Source organism: Schistocerca piceifrons, chromosome 3 (genome assembly GCF_021461385.2).
Source record: "Schistocerca piceifrons isolate TAMUIC-IGC-003096 chromosome 3, iqSchPice1.1, whole genome shotgun sequence".
NCBI lineage: Eukaryota > Metazoa > Arthropoda > Insecta > Orthoptera > Acrididae > Schistocerca > Schistocerca piceifrons.
The window spans coordinates 414,680,349-414,705,288 of NC_060140.1; positions in this window are offsets into that span (position 1 = coordinate 414,680,349).

Here is a 24,940-nt window from a genome sequence, read left to right on the forward strand (position 1 = left end):
TTTTGCAAGTTTTTTTCGCAGTTTTACGTATTTCTTCGTATTTCCCTCAATTTTACATATTTCCCATCGATCTGTCATAATTGTACCAGGTTTTCTTCGATTTTTATGGATTTTATGGCTTTTTCATATTTTTTAATATTCTACCGTAGTTGTATGTTCAGATTGCAGGCATGCCCATGCGTTGTTTGATTTAATACGAGGATATTTACCTGTCCTATATACATGGCTTTTAAAAAACTCTTAGAATTTCCCCCTCCCCGATGGTCTACATGGAAGCCTAGAAAGGTCATAAAAAGTATAGTAACACTCGCCTCATACCTTGATGAGTCTCAGAGACTGGTGCAGATTGAAACTCGTAGTCTGGAAACAAATCAGTGTACTACTACGGAACATCAGAGAGCTTGTCTGCAGACTCAAGTAGCCGCGCACTTGACGGAAACTGAGAGTCGGACACAGTGTTCACGTTCATCTGAGTTACTGTCTACCGTGCAGGGATCTGCAACAGGGGGTTGTCATGTGTACAGAAGTGATTTCTGATGCTGCTGTGATATTCTTTTTCGTCATAAGTATGTACTGTTATCGCTTACCAAATGAGCTTCGCCACTTTTGTTTACATCACCCAACTCTGATAGGCCTGCGCAACCAAGTCAGGACATCTGCAAACCAATAAACCCGACCCCGTCCTCACTCTTGGGGATCCGTAATGCAGTATGTACATCTACACCCACCTAATGGCGTGTGCTCCAACAATGCTCCACTCGCGAATAGTGGGTGTAAAGAATGATTGTCGGTAAGCCTCTGTATTAGCTCTAATTTCTAGAATTTTCTCCTCGAGGTCAAAAGGTGAGATGTGTAGGGGGGGGGGGCGGTTATGTAATACGTTGTCCGACTCCTCCTGAAAAGTGCTGTCCCGAAATTTCAATAGTAAATCTCTCAGTAATGCACAAGGTCTTACTTGTAACGTCTGCGAGTGGAGTTCGTTTAGCATCTCCGTAACGCTCTATCGCCATCTAAACGATCCCATGACGAAACGCGCCTCTTTTCGTTGGATCTTCTCCATCTCTCCTATCAGTCCGACCTGATAGGGATCTCAGATACACGGACAACACTGAAGGATCGGGTGAACAAACACATTGTAAGCCACTTCTTTCGCGGATGAGTTACATATCCTTAAGATTCTTTCGATGAGACTGGCATCTGCTTTTCTCACTATCTGCTTGATGTGGCCATTCCACTTAGGTCGCTCTGGATGGTTAGGCCTAGATACTTTACTGCAGACACTGTCTTCAGCTTTTTTTCATCAATAGCGTAGCCGTACAGTAGACGATATCTTTTCCTATGTATGCGCAATATATTACATTTATTTACGTTCAGGGTCAACTGCCAGAGACTGCACCCTTCATCAATTCTCTGCAGGTCGTTCTGCAAAATCTTCTGCCGTTGCTAAGTTGGTATAGACAACTGCACCACCTGCGAATAGCCTTAAAGAGCATCCGACGTTTTCAACTAGATCATTTATATATATACAGGGTGTCCAAAAAGGCTTTCCCTGATTACGTAAATTGATAACTCAGGCTAGAAGTAAGATACAAATATGAAACTTGTGTCGAATTGTTTACAACTATCAAACTTTTTTTTCTGTTTTAGGTTCGCAGTACGTAAGTAGTGGATGAGGTGCATTGCCCAAGAAGCCGTGTTAACCAATCAGGAGAAGGCGCAGTGTGTCCTGTGGTACCTTGAGACACTATCACCAACCACAGTGCAGAGACACTTCCAGACTACATCTGGAAGGAATCCACCTGATGTCAACAGCATTAAAGCCTGGTATGAGAGGTTCAAGAACACAGGATCGGTTGATGACCTTCCGACGTCTGGTCGACCAAGAACCTCAGCAGACAGGGGGGACGCTGTAAGGCAGTCTTTTCTGCGAAGTCCGAATAAATCGGTGCGCAGGGCCTCACGTGACTTACAGATGCCAAAAAGCTCTCTCCAAGACATTTTACACAAACGTTTATTGTTTCGTGCATACAAAGTGCAAATCGTTCAGGCCTTGTTCTAAAATGGTTCAAATGGCTCTGAGCACTATGCGACTTAACTTCTGAGGTCATCAGTCGCCTAGAACTTAGAACTAATTAAACCTAACTAACCTAAGGACATCACACACATCCATGCCCGAGGCAGGATTCGAACCTGCGACCGTAGCGGTCGCTCGGCTCCAGACTGTAGCGCCTAGAACCGCACGGCCACTCCGGCCGGCCAGGCCTTGTTGCTCAATGACAGTACACGTCGATATGACTTTGCGGTCGAAATGCTATCACGTATTGAGAACGATGATGGTTGTCTCAGACGAATTGCTTTTTCGGACGAAGCGAACTTTTTTGTCAGTGGAGTAGTGAATCGCCATAATGTGCGCATTTGGGGTTCACAAACCCCTGGCGAGGTCATGGAGTGCACCAGAGGCAGTCCAAAGGCGAATGTTTGGTGCGCGCTATTGCACGATCGACTTATCGGGCCATTCTTCATCGCTGAGGCTACCATCACATCTGCAGTGTATCTGGACATGTTGCAACTGTGTGCTTATCCTCAGCTGCTTCAGTATTACCCCGATGTCTTGTTTCAGCAAGACGGTGCACCACCTCACTGGGTTTTGGACGTCCGTGCCTATCTCGATATGACCTTTCCTGGGCGATGGATTGGTCTTGATGGGCCAACGGTTTGGCCTCCACGCTCTCCTGGCATAACCCCATTAGACTTATTTTTATGGGGTTATGGTCTACCGAACATGTGTACCAGATCTTGAAACCCTGCGCCAACGGATAACCACGGTCGTTGAATCGATCCCTCTAGTGATGTTGGCTAATGTGTGAACGGAAATTGAATATCGCCTAGATGTGCTACGTGCTTCCAAGGGTGCTCATGTGGAAGTTTACTGATTTGTGAAAAAAAACTTTGATAGTTTGTAAACAATTATACACCAGTTTCATATTTGTATCTTACTTCTAGCCTGAGTTATCAATTATGTAATCAGGGAAAGACTTTTCGGGCACCCTGTATATTGAAAACAGCAAGGGTTCTATCACACTTCCCTGTGGTACTCCGGATGTTACCTTTACATCCGTCGATTTTGTTCTGTTAAGAGCGATGTGTTGAGTTCTATCTGCAACAGAGTCTTGAATCCAATCACAAGCCAGAAGAGAATGGAATCTTTCTCTCCCTATCTGAAAACATTGACAGATGTGGGAATCGAACCCAGACCACAGATATATGAACGTATCATCAGCCCAACAGACCACCAAATCCTCTTCTGAGTGGTTCATTTTTCTATCATAACGCCGTTGTACCACACTGGCTGAGAATTCTGACACACAGGCTCCCTGTATCAATTTGCAGCATGTTAGTAAATTCATTTACTTGGTTGACCGAATCACCATGAACTAGCTGCCTCGGCTACCCAGTGCATGCATTCAACTTTATTTTGTAATCACCAAAATAAAATCACGCAACTGCCACCAACACAGAACTGCCAACAGTGTAGGATGCAGAAATTTAAATAGGAAGTGTTCCTTTCCACTTGAGCTACTCTATTGCGCTATCTGTTTGTTGAAAACGTAGTGCAGTGCAAACGAAAAGGCATAACTGTTTGTCTCTCATAAGTATTGACCTTACGATATGCATTATCCCACAGCGCCGTGGAATGCAGAATTTCTGGAGGACTTGTTGTGACTTCTGGAGGTGTTACAGCTACGTGTCAGCTAGTGGCGTAACGGTAAGTATCGCTCATGGTAAATAAGGTGTCACGAGTTCGAGTACATTCGCTGCTATACTTTTTAAAACGCAGTTCTGCTGTCTGCTAAAATTATCAATCAACTGGAACTTGTAACATAATTTCCTTCAGTTCTCAAGCCAAAATAGTCGTATGTGGAAAAAGGGGTAACTTCTGCGACATTTTGTTCGTTTCAGGTTTAATAGACAGCCAGACAGTAGATGCATCTCGAAACTTTTGTATTATGTATGGGTAGAGAGCATGGTGCCAAAATACGTCGGAAAAGTATTTTCTACATTAGCTGTCGTCTGGTAGTGCCATTTTATTCTTCTTCAAACTTTGTTTGACAGCTTTAACTCAGAACAAGTTTTCTACTTGCATGTAATCAATAAACTGCATGTGCATTTTCAGACTGTTATAGATAACATCAGAGAATTCGCATGTATCGTTGATGAATAATTTCTCTCTCCTGCTTGCTATTGTTTTAACAACATTAAAGGAAACCTTACGAAAATTGTGAACTGTATTATAAAAAATGAAATAAAACTACCCACGATAATCTTACGTCGAAAGTCTGTTTTAATAAAATTGAGTATCTGTACACAAGCGTGCCTCTGTCGTCACGAATTGGTAAAATACTACTCACTTAGATGTGCATTGGGTCTGTGTATAATTGGTATGCTGTGTCATACTCAAGAGGTATGCAAATGTGGCATTTCATAAATAAAGTTATGTATTCCTAGAAACCCAAAATTTGCTTGTCAGCAGCGGAAAGAGGCGTTACCTGTTGTGCAGCATTGTAAGTTTTTCACCATTGCACTATGAGCCGAAAGTATTTTCTTGCGATTTCTTTATCGATGTTTGATCCGACTGCTTATAGCTCTTTCACAGAAGGGATAAAAACGCTACACTCAGTGAGACTGGAACTGCGAACCATAACAGACGCCCCTTCACAGGTCAGCACGTTACCTCAGGGCTGGCGGAGAAGCATGTGCCTTAGCTTCCTCTTACGAGACCAATAGTAGCTAGAACTCGTAAACCGCTATTTGAAGGACGAGATTAGTTGCGATTTCCACGTGCACCGACTTTCCTGGGCTGAAAACCGTAAATTTACAATCTTTTGTTACACCTCAAGCGATAATAACTCAGATTAGTCAATGGAAATGACAGGTAAAATGCACACCAGGAAGTAACTCGTCGATCACAGAGTTGCCAAACATACATTGCCTTGTTGCCAAATCTCAGTTACAATACCAGCAGGAAGAAGACGAACCGATGTGATCTTACAGCGGGCTGGGAAGTGGCCATAGCTGGTGTCTCCAAGTCGCGGCTGCTACGGCCTGGAATACGTAATGCGCCTGATTCGCATTTCTGTAACTAGGTTTAGGGACTGGAGCGTAGTTACTAATAATACTCAGAACTGACTGCAAACTAAGCATCATAAATCAGTAAGTCTCATAGTTGTTTTTATATTTCTTTCGTAAGTTTACTCAAAACTAAGAAACTCATTCACAGAACTTTTCGTGCCTCCCCGATAGTAGAGCACAACAAACAAATACAAATATAAAAAAATGAATGTGTGTGTGTGTGTGTGTGTGTGTGTGTGTGTGTGTGTGTGTGACAGAGAGAGAGAGAGAGAGAGAGAGAGAGAGATAAAAATCAAAAAGAATGAGAGAGAGAGACAGAGTAAAAAATTGTATTGAAATTGAATCATGGTATGTAAAGAAATCTTTCATTAAAATGACACGTTCCACGTCATTTCGAAATATCGTATACGATTAATGTAATGTAATCTAATCTAATCATATCATATTGACGACTAGCCATGAAGAGTCATGAATTACCGAAGTTTTTCCCGATACCAGTATCCAAATCTAAACTTGAAAATAAAAGACGAAGGTTACAAAAACCTTCGTCTTCGGGACTTCTATCAAGACCCTTTCGTCCCTGTTAACTAACCACGAAAGATGTCTGATACACCTCTATTCTGAAGTAACAAAGTGTGCATGCATTTAAAGATGAAGTGCATGACGTGAAGTTGTGTGACGGAGATACGAACTCAACACATAATTGGATTGTTAACTAAGTAAAATCAAATGTGACGTATCGGATTTTCTTACCAGCTGGTAGGTGTTTGATTCTAAAATAAGGATACAAACGTTTGTACCTAGGCCACAATCGAACTGCACACCTACCGTGCATCCACGAATAAAGCTTAAGTATCAGTTGCTTACTCACCAATAGTAAGATGTGTGCGTGTTTGACCAGAAATAACGACACCTATTGCGATTGTTGGCAACACATGATCAGACATTAAAAATGCACGTTAATTTTCACTAACAGGCCGGCGTGCACGTGATAGGGCTTGAAATGAAATTATGAATATTTTTGTACTGGATCAGGATTCGGACCCATATACTTACCTTTGGAGGAAACCTTGAGAAGACTGCAGTCTTGAGAAAAGGAACGAAATGATTGAACTATACTGATCCGAGAGATTCAGATCCTCGAAAGAGGAGATACGAACTCGAATCACAGTCCAGCACCAAATTTTTCAACGTCTCTATTTCAATCAAGTACAAGTAAAGTAAGAGCCCTGTTCCTTTAAATGGCTATCGGTTCATCAAATAAAATAAAATTTTCTAATGTAAGTAAGTTTTCTGGCGACTGTATTTCTGTTTACCATGACTTCCTCTATGTCATTTCCCAACTGCCCAGTTGGTAATGAAGGAACGTGATGTTTAACTCGGATTCTGGATTATAACGTCCTACTCGTGATGTCACCAGGGGTAAAGTAAATCTGTTTGTGCCTCTTAAAAGTGGATGCCTGAACCTATGCATTGCATCTGTGATAGTTCGTTCCGCCAGACCATTGTGGCCACATTTCCCAGCCCCAGGAGTGTGCTGTAATAGGTGATGTGCTTAGCTTACAAAATTAGTCACGGTGGAAAAAACGCGAGACTATTAAATGATTAAGTAGAAGCAAGCTTCTGAAGCGGAGATTATGCTATTCTCATGTCAGCAGGATGTAAAGACTCTTCTAGGCATCATAGGCTCGATGTGAAGCCATTTTGAAATTTTCACAAATTCAGCAAATTTCTTAGTTCGAGAAAATCCACTGGGAAGTGTGAAGTTACCGGTTAATTCGATTATTACCGTAATTATTACTATCATTTTCTTGATACTGCTGCTGGAACACTGTACTTGATGCCTTTTGGTCACTATAGAAGTAGTTTCCCATGAACAGGTTCTTTCCCTGTCTACGGAATCCTTTTCATGTTAATATCAAACATCAGTAATAACTCGTAGATTACATTAAAACTAAAGTAATTGATGAAGACGTTACTTGATAACAAAAAGGCGCTGCCCTTCTTCATTTACTTGGGCCTAGAACTGGCTATCGAGTACTGCCAAACCAAAAAGCAAGAGTTCTTACTGCCTTCCGATATACGTCGCTGTCAGTTCTTCCATACGATTTGGTGGACATGACCAGTTTGAAGTTGTGAATGACACAATGTTTTAGAAAATCATTTGTTTTCCTTTGCAATAAACAGAAAGATTTTCATTCTAAGCTGTCCAAGTACAAAATTTTCGCAATATTAGTTCAAATTTAATATTCGCTTCTATAATGTAGGAAAGTATTTCACAGTTGCAAAACTCGCATCCGACTCATTGACCTTACACTTAGTCGCTGACCATAAATTCTAGCTCAGAGTGACACCAGATTAAATAACCTAATCTAGCGAAGGCTGTTTGCCAGTGCTCTTTCTCACCGGAAAATACACATTTCATTCATTGGATTCCATAAGTACACTGTAACAGTAATTTCTGTGTGTATGCAATGCATACGGATTAGTGTTCATCTGAGATGAAGTGCTCTTTGTTTAAGTAGCCCTAACAAGGCTGTTAAGCCATGGTGGATCTTTCCCATCCCTTACTCGGAACATATTTGTCTAGGGCATATTGAACGATGCCTTTGAATTTTTTCCATTTGTTCTCCTCATCTTCGCCCTCATCACTAAATATTTGATGCTGAGATATACTGAAATTTGTATCCTGTCACCTTGGGTGGTATAGTTGTGTTGAGTTGGGGGGGGGGGGGTGGGGTGCACTTGGGCTTTCCATCCAGAAGGACCAACGTTAGAATCTCTGAAAGGGTATCGCCACTTTTAATTTCCCGCCAATTCCTGGGTGGGGGATGGAGTGGGACGTCACCAAATTTCTGGGACAAAGTAAATCCCACCAAAATTCGAAATTCACGCCAATAAGGTAGGTTGGAGTGGGGGCGGAGTGTGGTGGAGGGTGGTGAGGGGTGGGAAGAGGCTGGGGACCACGTGCAGGCTGAGAAAAACAGAAGGCGTTTTCTGGGGGTTGGGGTGGGCGTTGTCGGGGGTGGGGGTGGGCGTGGTCAGGGGGGTAATTAAATGACAGTTTAATTAATTTGAAATCAATTTGATATCAAAATTGCAAAGGGAACCCCATCACCCTGCTACTTAGGTGCTGTATGGGGCTGAAGTGAGCACCTTTGGGAGACGAGTACAACAGCTCAACGTCCCCCTTTATGTGAAGCCAGCGTTTTACACAGTTGGCCGCGTGGACAGAAGAACAGTCTTGGAAGGTCATTCTGCCTGGAAAATATCTCTGACGAACAGAAGGAAGCATTAGTTCTCCCATATTTCGCAGTAGTAATGACTGGAAAAACGGATGGTCCAGTTACCTCAGAATGACGTATCCACCTGCTGATATCCTTACTCAAACTGTGATAGCAGTTCGGCCACAGCTTTTCCTCTGATGGACGTTCACTTTCGAATCTCGCTCCAGTTGGTCAATTTATGTGGACTGAATTGTTCTGTGCAGTATAAAACACGGCCTCGACCGTAAATATAACTTGCTCTCAGCCCGAAAGCGGTTTCCTTTTGTGCGTCAGGGCGAAATTTATCTGGCAGACCTATGTCTTTCCTTCAACATTTCCTTAACTTCTAATTCTAGTCCATATCTTCCTTTCTCATTTAGACGACGACGAATAGTCGATCTGCCCACACTTAGATGATGTTCGTAATTTCTGTATTAGTTCTAAAAGGGTCTTCAACAGTGGAAAATACCGTTGTCTCGATCCTCCGTGGTCGTCCATAGATGTCCAGGGCGACGACGACGGTTGAAGCGGCCTTCCTCCACCATTCTCTTCGCTCAGGGATATATCGTAGATTTTTGTATCAAAAGGCATGGCGAAAGGCACTGACACGGTATCCATTTTCACAAGGCGCAAGATTGCGACCTTCGTCAAATTCCTTGAGCTGTGACATTTCGGATAAGAACCTACTGACAAGACAGGAGGAAACGAAGTGCAATACAAAATGGAGAGCACTTTATTCGCCTCAGAAATCAAATTCATTGTCTCTAAAATGCTTTGAAAATAGATTAGTTCCTTGTGAGTATTATTTAGAGTATCGTGTAAATGTGTTTGTCTTCATACATCATGTTGTTGTTGTGGTCTTCAGTCCTGAGACTGGTTTGATGCAGCTCTCCATGCTACTCTATCCTGTGCAAGCTTTTTCATCTCCCAGTACCTACTGCAACCTACATCCTTCTGAACCTGTTTAGTGTATTCATGTCTTGGTCTCCCTCTACGATTTTTACCCTCCACGCTGCACTCCAATACTAAATTGGTGATCCCTTGATGCCTCAGAACATGTCCTACCAACCGATCCCTTCTTCTGGTCAAATTGTGCCACAAACTTCTCTTCTCCCCAATCCTATTCAATACTTCCTCATTAGTTATGTGATCTACCCATCTAATCTTCAGCATTCTTCTGTAGCACCACATTTCGAAAGCTTCTATTCTCTTCTTGTCCAAACTATTTATCGTCCATGTTTCACTTCCAAACATGGCTACACTCCATACAAATACTTTCAGAAAGGACTTCCTGACACTTAAATCTATACTCGATGTTAACAAATTTCTCTTCTTCAGAAACGCTTTCCTTGCCATTGCCAGTCTACATTTTATATCCTCTCTACTTCGACCATCATCAGTTATTTTGCTCCCCAAATAGCAAAACTCCTTTACTACTTTAAGTGTCTCATTTCCTAATCTAATTCCCTCAGCATCACCCGACTTAATTAGACTACATTCCATTGTCCTTGTTTTGCTTTTGTTGATGTTCATCTTATATCCTCCTTTCCAGACACTGTCCATTCCATTCAACTGCTCTTCCAAGTCCTTCATACATCATACGTAGTAATAATAATGATACCGTTTACAGAGATTAGAGGTAAAATTTAGATTCACGTTTGATGCAGGTCGTATTTTTCCGGCTATCGTATGTTAGTGAATTGTGTCACCTTACTTGTTACAGAAGTCTGTAACAGGGCTTTATACAATTGGTAGGATACTGAAATAGGTAAGGCGGAGAGATTGTATTATCTTTCGGGGACTGATGACCTCAGATTTTAAGTCCCATAGTGCTCAGACACTACTATCTTTCTATCGGGTTCGAATCCTGTCCATTCTATAATTTTTAGTTCGGGGTAAACAAAGAACTGTTAGTTCAGGGCCGGCCGGAGTGGCCGAGCGGTTCTAGGCGTTTCAGTCTGGAACCACGCGACCGCTACGGTCGCAGGTTCGAATCCTGCCTCGAGCATGGATGTGCGTGATGTCCTTAGGTTAGTTAGGTTTAAGTAGTTCTAAGTTCTAAGGGACTGATGACCTCAGATGTTAAGTCCCATAGAGCTCAGAGCCATTTGAACCATTTGTTAGTTCAGGAGGACAACGTCAATCGTAACGTTCAAAGTACTCGTAGCATTGTAAACAGTTGTGTATATCGCTTCCAATGCTCGTTGGAGGAAGGCAAGGAAGGCCTTCCCTGGTTTCACTACTATAAATACACATTAGTTTGAGGATGAATCAGCCTTCGACTGTTAATCGTTTTATATTTTTAGCAATACCATACGCTTGGACGTTAAACTCTGCTTCAACTAATGATTTCCGCAGCTACAGGAGCACAACGTGTGATACCTCTTAGACAAGCTATAATGCAGTGCTATTAGAAGAAAAGGTAGACCTTGCACAGACTGTGCGGACTTTGTTTTTAAACGTTTTCCTACTTGGACAATACGCTTCCCCTTTTCGGTAAATTTGTGTGCGTTACTTCTTAAGGGGACCCGGAACGTCCTATACCTCCAATGTTAAATGTAAGGAACATTTTCTTATGAACTATTAATTCCAGAATGACGAAACTTTTACAGTGTAATATTACATATATTTAATACCAAGTACCATATGTATTTTAATTTATTGGTGTTTTTTGGGAAGATATTAACTATTTTGTTACTGAAAATAATTGACACATTTTTTGGCATAGTATCTTTGAAATAAAATCGGTTGTCAATTATGTATCACAAAAAGGCTATGATACAAGGTGTATATTGGCACTGTTTACATTCCATGAAAATTTTAAGTCTTTATCTCTAATAGTTTAGCAGAAAATGTTCCTTATATGGCAAAAAAGTGAACTTGTGGAAAACGAGTTTCAAAGTTTCACTAATATTTTAGTGGAGTCCAGCACCATAAGAGAGATTTTCGCTGTCACTAGACATCTCCCCATCTAGCCTTCTTTTCACACCTTTCATTCTTTGTCTGGCTTGCCTCTCACACTCCTTTTCTTTCCTTTCAGCATTCCGTTTCCTTTCATTGTCTATCGACATCATTGCTCTCACCATGTACTTTCCGGGCATCACATCCAATTTCTGCAGCACATTGCACTTTATAATGTTACCTTTGTTGTACGTAGCAATGGCATCATATACTCCAAAATGAAGAGTATGAATTTCCAAAAACACATTTTTTGGGATTCTGGTCCAAATTACATTATTCACACTCTCATTTTGATTTTGTGTACGTTCATGGAGACATTTATTCAAAGATTCAGTTGTCTTCATGACAGTTTCTGGTAGACTGTGATGATGCTTGTATACACGTTCAGATCCCTGATATTTGTTGTACTTGCACCAGGAATTGGGTCCCTGTGGGCATAGTCCATGTAGTGGTTCCTCGTCAGTCGATAAGGTGTGGTAGTAAAGTGCCATTACAGCCTTTTCCATTGCATCAACACTGTGAGTATTTTGTCTTCTTGCCAGTCCATAGTCTATCTCCAATCTGTTGATTACCTCGTCTGTCAATCTTTTAGCTCCACCCAAAGGTTTTCCATCACTGAGTACTTGGCCTTTCATTGTGGTCTTCAGTCGACGCAGCCTTGTTCCCATACGTTTCTGAACGTGACCTATGCACTCCTGTTTAGTAATGGTAACATCATTTCCATAAGGTTTCAGCTCAGATGCAGCAGCAAAAGACTTCGAATCACCATCACCCAGGAACTGTAGGTATCTGACCTTGTACCACAGAAGAGAGCGACTGAAAATGTCTTTCACACTGGAAACTTCCATGTCCCCACTAGACCCACTGGTATTCCTTCGACAGTTTTCTGCATGCTCATCCTTCTCTCTTTTGGGACACCTACAGTGCTTTGATTTAATTACAACATCTATAACTTTTGTAGTATCAGCACTTGTTACCGTTATTACCCCATTATGTGAAGTGTGTCCGCGTTTCTGCCACGTACCATCTAGTGCGACAGTCAGGTCCCGAGGATTCTGAACATCTAGAATTTCTTCGTTCACCGCCACAACCTCCTCCACTGCTTCTTTCATGGATTCTTGGGCAATATCTTCAACACAGGATCCAACAACCGAGTTATATTTTGAGAATTTCGTTGGTGGTGGTGGTAGATTCATTACACCACAAAATACACTCCTGGAAATTGAAATAAGAACACCGTGAATTCATTGTCCCAGGAAGGGGAAACTTTATTGAAACATTCCTGGGGTCAGATACATCACATGATCACACTGACAGAACCACAGGCACATAGACACAGGCAACAGAGCATGCACAATGTCGGCACTAGTACAGTGTATATCCACCTTTCGCAGCAATGCAGGCGGCTATTCTCCCATGGAGACGATCGTAGAGATGCGGGATGTAGTCCTGTGGAACGGCTTGCCATGCCATTTCCACCTGGCGCCTCAGTTGGACCAGCGTTCGTGCTGGACGTGCAGACCGCGTGAGACGACGCTTCATCCAGTCCCAAACATGCTCAATGGGGGACAGATCCGGAGATCTTGCTGGCCAGGGTAGTTGACTTACACCTTCTAGAGCACGTTGGGTGGCACGGGATACATGCGGACGTGCATTGTCCTGTTGGAACAGCAAGTTCCCTTGCCGGTCTAGGAATGGTAGAACGATGGGTTCGATGACGGTTTGGATGTACCGTGCACTATTCAGTGTCCCCTCGACGATCACCAGTGGTGTACGGCCAGTGTAGGAGATCGCTCCCCACACCATGATGCCGGGTGTTGGCCCTGTGTGCCTCGGTCGTATGCAGTCCTGATTGTGGCGCTCACCTGCACGGCGCCAAACACGCATACGACCATCATTGGCACCAAGGCAGAAGCGACTCTCATCGCTGAAGACGACACGTCTCCATTCGTCCCTCCATTCACGCCTGTCGCGACACCACTGGAGGCGGGCTGCACGATGTTGGGTCGTGAGCGGAAGACGGCCTAACGGTGTGCGGGACCGTAGCCCAGCTTCATGGAGACGGTTGCGAATGGTCCTCGCCGATACCCCAGGAGCAACAGTGTCCCTAATTTGCTGGGAAGTGGCGGTGCGGTCCCCTACGGCACTGCGTAGGATCCTACGGTCTTGGCGTGCATCCGTGCGTCGCTGCGGTCCGGTCCCAGGTCGACGGGCACGTGCACCTTCCGCCGACCACTGGCGACAACATCGATGTACTGTGGAGACCTCACGCCCCACGTGTTGAGCAATTCGGCGGTACGTCCACCCGGCCTCCCGCAAGCCCACTATACGCCCTCGCTCAAAGTCCGTCAACTGCACATACGGTTCACGTCCACGCTGTCGCGGCATGCTACCAGTGTTAAAGACTGCGATGGAGCTCCGTATGCCACGGCAAACTGGCTGACACTGACGGCGGCGGTGCACAAATGCTGCGCAGCTAGCGCCATTCGACGGCCAACACCGCGGTTCCTGGTGTGTCCGCTGTGCCGTGCGTGTGATCATTGCTTGTACAGCCCTCTCGCAGTGTCCGGAGCAAGTATGGTGGGTCTGACACACCGGTGTCAATGTGTTCTTTTTTCCATTTCCAGGAGTGTATTTGACCAGCAGAGTATCCGTTACCGATTGACCTTAGAGCATAAACACATCTAATATTTACACCGTAATACTTGCTTTTCTCACTATCAGTTTCACCTTGGCCTATTTCGACATATTCTGAGTTCCAAAATGAAACACTGTAATGACAACTAGTACAATGGAGACAGATTTCTGCTGCAAGTCCTATGTGTCGCTTGACATTTACTGACATACTCAATTTGCAACATTCCTTACACAGTACTGAACTCTCAATCACCTTTGAGAGCAATGAAATGTTAATTATTTCGTTCACATTATCCTCACTACACTTCTGCAAAAAACTACAGTATTTTTCAGTTGATCCATGCAACTTCTTGCTTGTGCTAGAGACAGGAGTGGATTTCACTTCATGAATAACATCACTATTTTCAGAATCATTTTCCAAGGTGGGAGAAATTTTCACAGTTCCACTAGTTTACCTCGGATGAGGCTTCTTCCTCTTGTAAACTCTATTACTAAATCGAGGCATATTTGATCATTTCCAGTTACGCAATAGAAATACAACACAAATCGTGCAACAACCACCAAATGCTCAATGTAAACAACAGTATCCAAAGACTACAACACGCAGACAAAACAATTGCCTATCAAATCGTGTTGCCAACATAATGTAAAGTCTTTGGAAAGACCGCAAGTTTTGAAAAACGATGTTTTCAATTAACATGTATCCATGGAAATTCAATATCGCGACATGCCCTCTACAGAACATTATTGGAAATAATATTTTCAATACTTGGAGTTGAGCTACAGGTAAGTGGAATATCTGTAGTATTTTATTTCACAATAAACTGAAAACCCAAAATTTCATCATTTTTAGGTTCCAGATTCCCTTAAGGCTTAAGGTGTTTTAAGATTAAAGTAATTCCTTCGCCTACAAAAAAGTTGAAAGAAATCTTCTTAGCAGCTCTTGGTCACATTTTCCGGCATTTGATTGGTTAGAAGGGAAAAAGCTTACTGACCAGAAAACTACTCCCCCAGAAGGACAGGAGGAAGGAAATGAAACCTCTCTTGTTGGGAGGTCACGTGACGTTTGTTTCAGTGATTACAAAATCAAGTGAAATCAAAACTGAAGTTGACAGTACGAGCGCACTTTTGGTGTCAGTATGAAGTTGCACTACCTTGGTCCTAAAATGATGCACAGCCAGTGCAAGTAAGAAATATTCAGAGCAGGGAGCCACTGAACTCTTAAATTCTGCAATTCGTACGCATTGCTTGCACGCGAAATTACTGTTGCAGTGTAGTTACAGAGCCCAATACGTCACCTGCGTATTGTACGGTACGAAAGAGCACGGGTGGAGAGTCTTACTAACATCAGTTTACTGAAACTGGTGTTCTATAGAGTTAGAATTTCTGGTTATCAACTAAGTGTAAGGCCTCTGGGTCTGATGTCAGTTTTTCAACGTTGAAATGTTTTTTTACATTGTTAAAGTGGATAAATAACTACTCGTTACGGTCCAGTTGGCAAAGAACGCCACAACTATTTGCTACGAACCAAATATTTGTCTATTTTTGGGAAATTGCTACTAAAAATACCCAAGAAGCATTAAACGATTCCTTCAATCATGTGTTTAGTAGCAGCAGAATGAAGAAGTTAATAGTGATAATTGCAGAAATAACTGAAGTATTCGGTAACTTCGTGCTCTGCAATGGTATCTGTCGATCTAATAAATTACTTGAAATAGCGAAAATCTGAAAATGGCTTCGAATCGAGGATATGATTGCTGAAGGCGTTTTGACACCTCGCTAACAGGAGATCAGCATGACTTCCGTGCCAGGAGCCTGCTAATAATAAACCAGTTAATAGAGAGATGAATTTTTTATAATTTGTAAGCTAAGCGCATCATACGTTACGACACAATCATAAATGTAGCAAATGAAGGTTTCAGTAGCCTGGCGCATTGATCCTAGTTTCTTAGTTGCGAGGTAGGGGTTCGATTCCATCTTCCGACATGTACCTTAAAAACACTCTAGCAGATACCGTTCACCTCTAGTAATGCTAAGTGAAGAATGTCAGGTTGCATCGTAGTTCAGAATCCGCATTATAAACGTCATATCCCTTCGTTATGGACCACAGCATAGAGGGAAGTCGCGTCAAACAGAAACTCTGTCGCCAATGAACTACCATACACCAGAAACTTTATTTCATATAATGAACCAGTGGTCATTTAAGGTCACAGGACTCTCATTTTTTTGAACTTGAGACGTGGTATCGGACCCAAACGGAACGATATAATTCGACCAGTTCGTTGTTTTCCCCAAAATTACTAATTCCTCTAGGTATGCACGAAAGCCACATAGAATGTGGATTCGAATCGTGCCCCAGCACAAAAATATTCATGGTTTCATTTCAAGCTCAAGTATATGCACACCGAACTACTACTGAAAAATAATTTTCATTTTTAGTGTCTCTTCATGTGTTGTCAACAATAACGACAGGAGCCGTTATTTCTAGTGCAACATACACACATCTCACTACCGGTGAGCAAACAATTCGTGGATAGAAAACAACGTGACAAGCGCCGGGTTCGATTCGCCCTCAGGCAAAAATGTTGCATCCTCATTTCAAATTTAGTTTGCTGTTGGTGAAAAATTTGATATCCAACATCTGATTTTACTTAATTAACAATCTCATTACATGCTGTGTTCGAGACCCCGTCACAAAACTTTATATCATAGCACTTCGTTTCAAACATGCGCAAACTTTATTATTTCAAATTATTTTTAACGTGCTTCGTGACTGGTTAAGTAGGAGACAAGTATCTTGACAGGATTCCAGGCAGAGCACAAAAATTTGCAGGTTCAGATTTGGTAACTAGTACTGGTGAAAACTTCGATATTTCAGTAGTGTTTACGCCTAGTCACCAATGGGTAACGTTTCTGTGAACGAGTCTCGGTGAGACACGAAAGCTTTGCTAAGTTAAAATGACTATAGGTGTTTGGTTTCAATCCAAATCCAGAACAAAAAGTTCGCCATTTCGTTTAAATTTCAAACATGCCTAAAAATAACTGCTCAATCGTGAGTACAGAGAAATTACTTGTGGTACGATGTTAATTTTGAGATTTCCGTAGAGTGATTGCTGCTTTTAATGCCGTTGCTTTTACCTTGTCAATTCAAGATCCAGTTTATGACAAACCATTCATATCAGGAACGACGTTTCGGTGGTGTGGGAAAACCTTCTAAACAGAAAAAATATTGCTAATTGTCACAGAAGTTCAGGAGTCCCGATATTGTTTCAAACTCTCTTGTTCACAAATATTTAATTTTGCCTAAAAACTGCTGGAATGATTTATGTGACGGAGGTTGTTAACTCTAATTCTAATGAGTGCGGTAGTGATTTTGAACTTTCACTGTGGAAAAATTGACTTTACAGGCGTTAAGGACTGCTTCATCTCTAATTACGTGAGTCCTGGTATTTCCGGTAGCGTGGTGTAGACTAATTACCTCAAAAACCAATTTTCTGTAGCGATCTATTGTGGTATCCATTTTGTATAGTCAAACTGTATGTACTGCAAAGAGGATAGAGGACCTGTACGACAGCTACGTTATGTGGGCTGCTTGAAATCAGGCGAAATGTAGTTCACGTCGTTCCAACACTTTTCTGTATCTGAAATTCTATGCCTACTCAGTGGACGCAGTATGCTATCCACTACGTTACTAGTGTTGAAATTACTAGGGCTGAAATTACCTCAGTACAAGACGGAACACGAGACTTAAGTTTCTCACTAGACAGGAACAGAAATTCGACACAAAAATTCTCCCATAAAGAAACACTTCAATTTGTCTCAGACTCCAAAGAGCGCTACAGAATCGTCACTCGAGTAAACTGAGCAACCACTCTGTCTCAGAGGAGTGACTCACTCGCTCCGCGTGTCGGAAGTAATAGTTGAGGCCGCTACAAAAACATTACCTCCCGTTACATGGATTATGAATCTTCCAGACAATCATCTGAAGCTCATAGGCCCTTCACAAAAATTTCTGGAACGCTACATTTCCTCTCCTTAACATATCATTGTTTTTTTTTTCGGCTGAAGGCGTGCACCAGCAGTGCCCGTGAGAATATTCCACAGAATTCAGGTCGCTAGCATTGTTTGTGACCCCGTGCATTCCTTCGCAGTAAACGAATGTCCTTTCACGTTCTTCTGCCCTCGACGCTCTTTCTCCAGGTAAGTTATTCTGAAAGTTTTTCGTCTCATGAGAGAGCACCTTTCCCCCCCCCCCCCCCCCCTCTATCCGCGCTACGAGGAATCTGCGGTAGCTAGCATCATAAACGAACGCTGCCACGCATTTTTCTATTTCAGGGAAATAAATATCTGCCACGGCAGAATAACACAAGGTGCTTCCGAGACCCTCCTTAGTGAATAGGGGCTTCAACAGAACGCGAGGCATACAGTACGTCAGAAATTCTTCATATGTGATGCTTTCTAGTAACAGCCAATGAAATGATAAATCTGACTTGCACCGTAAATATAAATCTACAACAATATTAAATGTATGGTGGCAAAATTTTGTCCCCGTATAAGAACACCAGGAGGGTGGTGCTAAGGGGGATGTCATCATGACATTAAGACGAGCAAAAGGATAACGTACAACGAATCAGAGCTTGGAATGTCAAGTATGGAATCCTAGAAAATCATAAAATGTAAGAGTGTAATCTAGATATAGAGGTGGTAAGTGAAGTGAAATGAAAAGAATATAACGATTTCTGCTTACCCTAATATGGTAATACCTATGGTGGTAGAAACGTATGACGTGAGAAGGGTTCGTTGTGGAAAGAAAGATAGTGCGTTACTGAGAATAGTTAAGTGATAGGGCTGTTCTCATCAGAAACGACAGCAAAATAAGGCAATAGCAATGGATCAGATGTCTTACATGCCGGTGTCATAAGCAGTTAGAGGAAGTATATGAGGATATTTAATGGGTAATTTAGTATGAAAATGAACATGATAGTCTAAAAAAAATCATAGGGGACTAGAATGTGGTAGAAGAGGAAGGAAATGAAACAGGGTTGCGATAGTTTCAATGACAGAGAAGAGAGACTAATTAATTCCTGCAATACGTTCCACCTACTAATAGCGAATGCAGTGTTCAAAAATCACAAGAGGACGTGCACTTAACAAAGACCAGGAAAGACAAGAAGGTTCCAGATAGTGTGGACAGAAATTCTGAAATCACATATCGGATTCCCTAACGTTAAAGAACAGACCGAAGTTCAAGAATTCGCTTCTCTTCTCTTCATTTCCGGTTTTCTTGCTAAAACCTTTGTAGAGCTAAGACCGGATACATATTTTTTTCTTTAAACCAACCGGTTTTGACATACTTGACTGTCATATTCAAGTCTTAAAAATGTTTTCTTTGTTATGAATTTTTAAGACCTGAAGATGACAGCAAAGCCTCTCGAAACCGGTTGTTTTAAATTAAAAAAATATTTATACGGTCGTGGCTTTAGAAAGTTTTTAGCGAGTAAAATAATCGCTCCTGCTGTCTTCTCAAAACGAGAAATGTCAATCATTCCGGTTTTGCCACAGTCCGTAATTCACTACCATAATCAGTGATAGGTCAGTAGAATAAGGCCGGGGTTCAATAGGACTGAATTGTTGAACACCTGAAGCGAATTAGGGAAATCAGGAAAATTTAAATCTGCATTATCAAATGAGAATACAAAGTAGTGAAGCAAATTTAGAATTTCTGTCGCTAGTGATTATAGAGGCAAAGAACCAATTGCACTATCGAGTGTCCCGTAAGAAATATCTATGGAAGGTTAATCGTATTGAAACCTATTGACCATGTATGCGAATAACAACACATTGTTGTCTCTCAAAACTTGATAATTATATTACTTTAAACAACCATGTTTTTCGGTGAACTACAGTGGTATATGTAAAGCATACCTCATAAAAAATTTCCTGGGCATGAGTGAGTAAAACTATGACAACTTCACGGCTAAGGCAGAAGGCCGCAGAAGTGCGTCAGTTCGGGCTGGCAGATGAAGTTACATCAGAGGCTGCCTCTTGACGTGGCACGTATTGTCTCTGAGACGTCGAGATAATTACTACATGCTACGGTCGGGACCAGGGACATTGACGCAGTACAAACACAGAGCCGCTGCAGTGTGGGTGACTTAGTCGCTTCATGTCCGATCAGAAGCCCTGTTATGGCTTACATGACATAGACCGATGCTTTACCAGAGCAAGAACAGGCCAAGTCATATGAATACTCTTCATTTCTAGTGAGAGGTACTGCAGTCTGTCAGCCACCAGCTCCGTGGGTGGACCTACTGCAGTCTACGAGTCTACATGGATCAACTGTTCTCCACCACAGGACTCTGCAGCTGCTAGCTGCGGCCCTCTGTCGGCGCTGAGTCGAATGCTACAGACTTAGAGCCCTCCGACCAGTGGACCACGTACTGGTCTACATAATTAGCTGCCGAGCTCCTGCCTGCTGGTCTGCAGTTCGAGCCCATGGTCGTGCAGCCGCTCACACCACTTCGCTTCTGTGTCTAAGTACCTCGCTGACTGCCTCCAACTGTCTGGGCACTTATAGGTCGCCGCCTGCTGATGTGGTCAGCTCCTTGTTGAGTTGCTGTCTTCATCGCACCGCAGACTGTATGAGGCTGCAACCACAAGGCAACTTGCTGTCAGCCGTACCTCTGCAGAGGTTGCCTACCACTTGTTTTCAGCGACCAATACCCCGTCCGAGTATTATCATGATTGTTGTAGTTTACGATAAAGAGTTGAATGTTTACGAACAAGAAGTGAATGATTCTACAATGAAGTTTTCACGACGATATATTGGACGATTACTAAGCATCCACTCACTGTTCAACTGTTGTGAACAACTAGCCTCCTTATCGCTCCGTCTCTAATGACTTCGATGTCGACGGAACGTAAAGCCATAATCTTCCCTTCTTCCTTTACAATCTCTTCCAAAGCGATTCCAACACCCACCACAGAGATTTGCCACCCCGAAATTTACATTTAGTGTCAGAAGGGTCTATTAAATACATTTCGGTGAAAGAGGAACCTCGCCGACTAAACTATTTCACTGTTAGAGTATTGTCAATGTCCAGTGTGTTAAGTGCAGATTTCTGTATTTTCGTTTGCTTGCAATGGTAATGACAAATAAATGTGTTTTTAGCAGATTTTTATTTGAATACAATCCCGACTTTGCCCCATCAGATGTCTTTGCTCCATCAGATGTTCATCTGTTTCCAAAACTTAAAGAACATCTTTGACAATTTCACTTTGACAGATCGTGGCTCCGTCAAGAAAAACAAAGGTTCTACGGTGACAGTATCAATTGATCTCTGCTTATTAATGTAGACGAAAAAAATTGAATGTACTGTCTGTAATTGTTCAGTTGTAAGGTATGTACAGAGACTTTGCAGAATTGTCACCAGCTGGAACCGGTACACCGAAACTCCTGAAGGAGGGAGATGTTTTGGGTCACAAATAATTGACTATCCACGACTGAGGAGAATTTTGGCAGCTTCCAAGGCCAGTGGAAAAAGCTGCGGAAGCGACGTCGTTCGCGCTGGCTAGACGACGTTATATTAGGGGCTACCTGTTGATATGGCAAGTATCGTCTTTGAAGTACTGTCTCTGACGCGTCAACATAGCTACCTCATGTTACCGTCAAGCAGAGGGATGAGGATCGTAACAGCATTGACACAGCAGGTGACACTGCAGTCTGTGTGAGCTGATTGCTCCACTTCTGAGCCATGGTTGTATTATGGCCTAGGTGACAGAAACCTACCCTTTGGGGTAGGCCAAGCCCTTATAAATATGCCGGCCGGTGTGGCCGAGCGGTTATAGGCGCGTCAGTCTGGACCCGCGCGACTGCTACGGTCGCAGGTTCGAATCCTGCCTCGGGCATGGATGTGTGTGATGTCCTTAGGTTAGTTAGGTTTAAGTAGTTCTAAGTTCTAGGGGACTGATGACCTCCGATGTTAAGTCCCATAGTGCTCAGATCCATTTGAACCATTTCAGACTTATAAATATGTTTCATGTCTAGGCAGAAATATTGCTGTCTGCCAGCCACCAGCACCGAGGGCAGACCTTCTATGGTCTATGAGTCTACATGGACCGACGTCTACAGCTCCAGATATAGGTCGGCCCTAAACACAAAATACTTAGAGAAAAATTATACATTAATTACTTTAATGTTTTTAAGGATCTGCCGAAGCTAGCTGTGTCCGTATTATTCGTGCTGAGTCTAGCATTGCGGCCTTAGCGCCCTCCAACCGATTGGTATCGTTTTGGACTATCTCAGCCACTGCCGAACTCCGGTCCTGGTGGTCTACGGTTCGAGCCCGAGGTCGTGCAGCTGTTCGGCCTCATTCGCTCAACTGACAGACTCCTTGCTGCCTGTCTCTTCTCGTGTGGGCTGACACTGCTGCTGCTCAGAGACATTTCGTCCTCGCCGAGTCCGTGTTGTGACTACACCCGATCAGCGCGCCCGTCCTGTGCAGTGGCCAGCCTCCAGTTTACTTTGTGGGCCCTCCGCCCGCTGCCGAGCTGTGATCATCGCTGCACTGACCATGCGACACTGGACGCCACCGGGCTGCCTGCTGATGGTTGCACCTCATCGCAGGCCACCTACTGCCTACGTACGGAGGATGTTGGCCCCTCCGTGTATCATCACGATTGTTGCAAATGCTGAACAATAAAGTAATGTTTTATATGACGTCACTTCGGACAACTACCAGGCATCTCCTCATTCCTCCACTCTAGCACAGTCACACCGCCGGCCTCTACACGACTTAACGTGAACAAATCGGTTACTTTCGAAAACAGAAATAACATAAACCAAATCCTTAAAAACATTAAAGTAATTAATGTATAATTTTTCCCTTAGTATTTTGGGCTTTGAGCCGACCTATATCTTGCTTTCACAATAATACTTTATGAAAATAAAAGAAAAAAAACTAAGCTGGAGCATGATGGAAACAATGTCTGTACTTATCAACTGTATTTTTGCGTAATGTTATACTGAGTTCGTAACACAACAGTTAATTTTCGGAGAAATCCATGATATATTTCCAGATCCAATAGGCACCCACCAGTACACGAAACAGCTGAGTAATAGTACAAAGCCTGTGAGCATTAGGGATATCGTGCCTCAGAAGGACACTGAAAATTAGATAGACTGATAAGGAATGGCAATGTTCTGCGCAGATTCGACGAAGAAAGGAACACATGTAAAAGACTGACAGATAAGAAGGGACAGCACAATCAAGTGATTACTTTTACCTCAAGAAGCTGCAGAGTGAAATAAACTGTAAGGAAATGCAGAGACTTAAATACATCCTAAAAACAATTGGGGACGTAGGGCACAAGTGATGAAGAAGAAAAAACTGGCACACGAGAGAAACTCGTGGTGGGTCCCAACAAACCAGTGTGCACATTGATGATTTAAATGAGTAGGAAACTTCATAGATGATCGCTTATTCATTAGGACGTTAAATGATATATTTTTGGACTCTTTGTGAATTCTGTTCAGAGGAAACACAGACATATTGATAAAGTATCTACTATATCTTCTGACTGGATTACGCGGTCCGCCACGCATTCCTCTTCAGCATTAACCTTTTCATCTCAGAATAGCACTTGCACCCTACGTTCTCAGTTGTTTGTTGGGTTTACCCTTTGCAGCTCCTACTAGTACCACAGATACACATGTACCATAGTCCTGTCCTCCTTTTGTCAGTGTTTCCCACATAGCCTTTTCTTCACCAATTCTGTAGAGAACCTCCTCATTATCTTATCAGTCCACCTAATTTTCAACTTTCTCAGACATTTTTTCCTCAAATTAAAGCCTATATTTGATACCAGTAACTTCTCGTGGCCATGAATGCCCTCTTTGCGCATCCGTAACGAGGGATTTTGATTCCAAGGTAGCAGAATTCCCTAACTCCGTCTACTTCATGATCACCAGTTCTAATATAAAGTTTCTCGCTATTCTCATTTCTGCTACATCTTTTTACCGTTTCCTCTTTCCGATTTAATCTCAATTAATATTCTATACCCATCAGAATCTTCGCGCCATCCAGCAGACCCAGTACTTTTTCTTCACATTCACTGAGGATAGCAATGTCATCAGCGAATCTTATCATTAATATCCTTCCACACTGAATTTTAATCACACTCTTGAACCCATCTTTTATTTCCGTCATTGCTTCATCGATACATAGGATAATCAGTTGGGTTGAAAGTCTCCATCCCCGTATTGCACCCTTTTTAAACCATGCATTTCGTTCTTGGTCGTCCAGGCTCATTGTCCCCACTTGGTTTTTGTACAAATTGTACTCGCGTGTATTCTAAGGCTACATTGTGTCAAAACTTCAAAGCAGTCGGTGATGAACTTTCGGAGATTTAAAATTCTGAGCAAACGAACATTTACATTTTCATTTACATGGATTTTAGCAGTGCTCGGATCGAAACTGGGACCCAGACAGTTTTGATTAGTGGCAAAAGATACTACCCGTAGATCATGGGTATACGCTTGTTCAGCAGAAAATTGTCGTTTTTTGTTGTGGTGTTAGTACTACAAGTCTCAACCTCGGTTACAAACCTAACGATCTATGAACGAGGATCACCTGATCCCTTACATTACGAAAAAGAGGTTGCAGAGATCTCTAATTTACTGCTGTTTGCAGTGTTAGACATACAAACGGTACATCACTGCTTTCTGGAAAACGGGCAGCCAATGATACGAACGTTTCCTCCGCTGTGAAGATTATCGTACAAAGCTCTTTCTTATATGCTAGCCGGTTTCAAATTGTATTCCAGAGGCCCGATAAAATATAGAACGATTATACTATAAGACGTTCAGTGAAAAATGTCGTTCCTTACTAAATACACTTTGATAGAGAGTGACAGCTATGGAGTAGGATTACCGATGAAGTATTCAG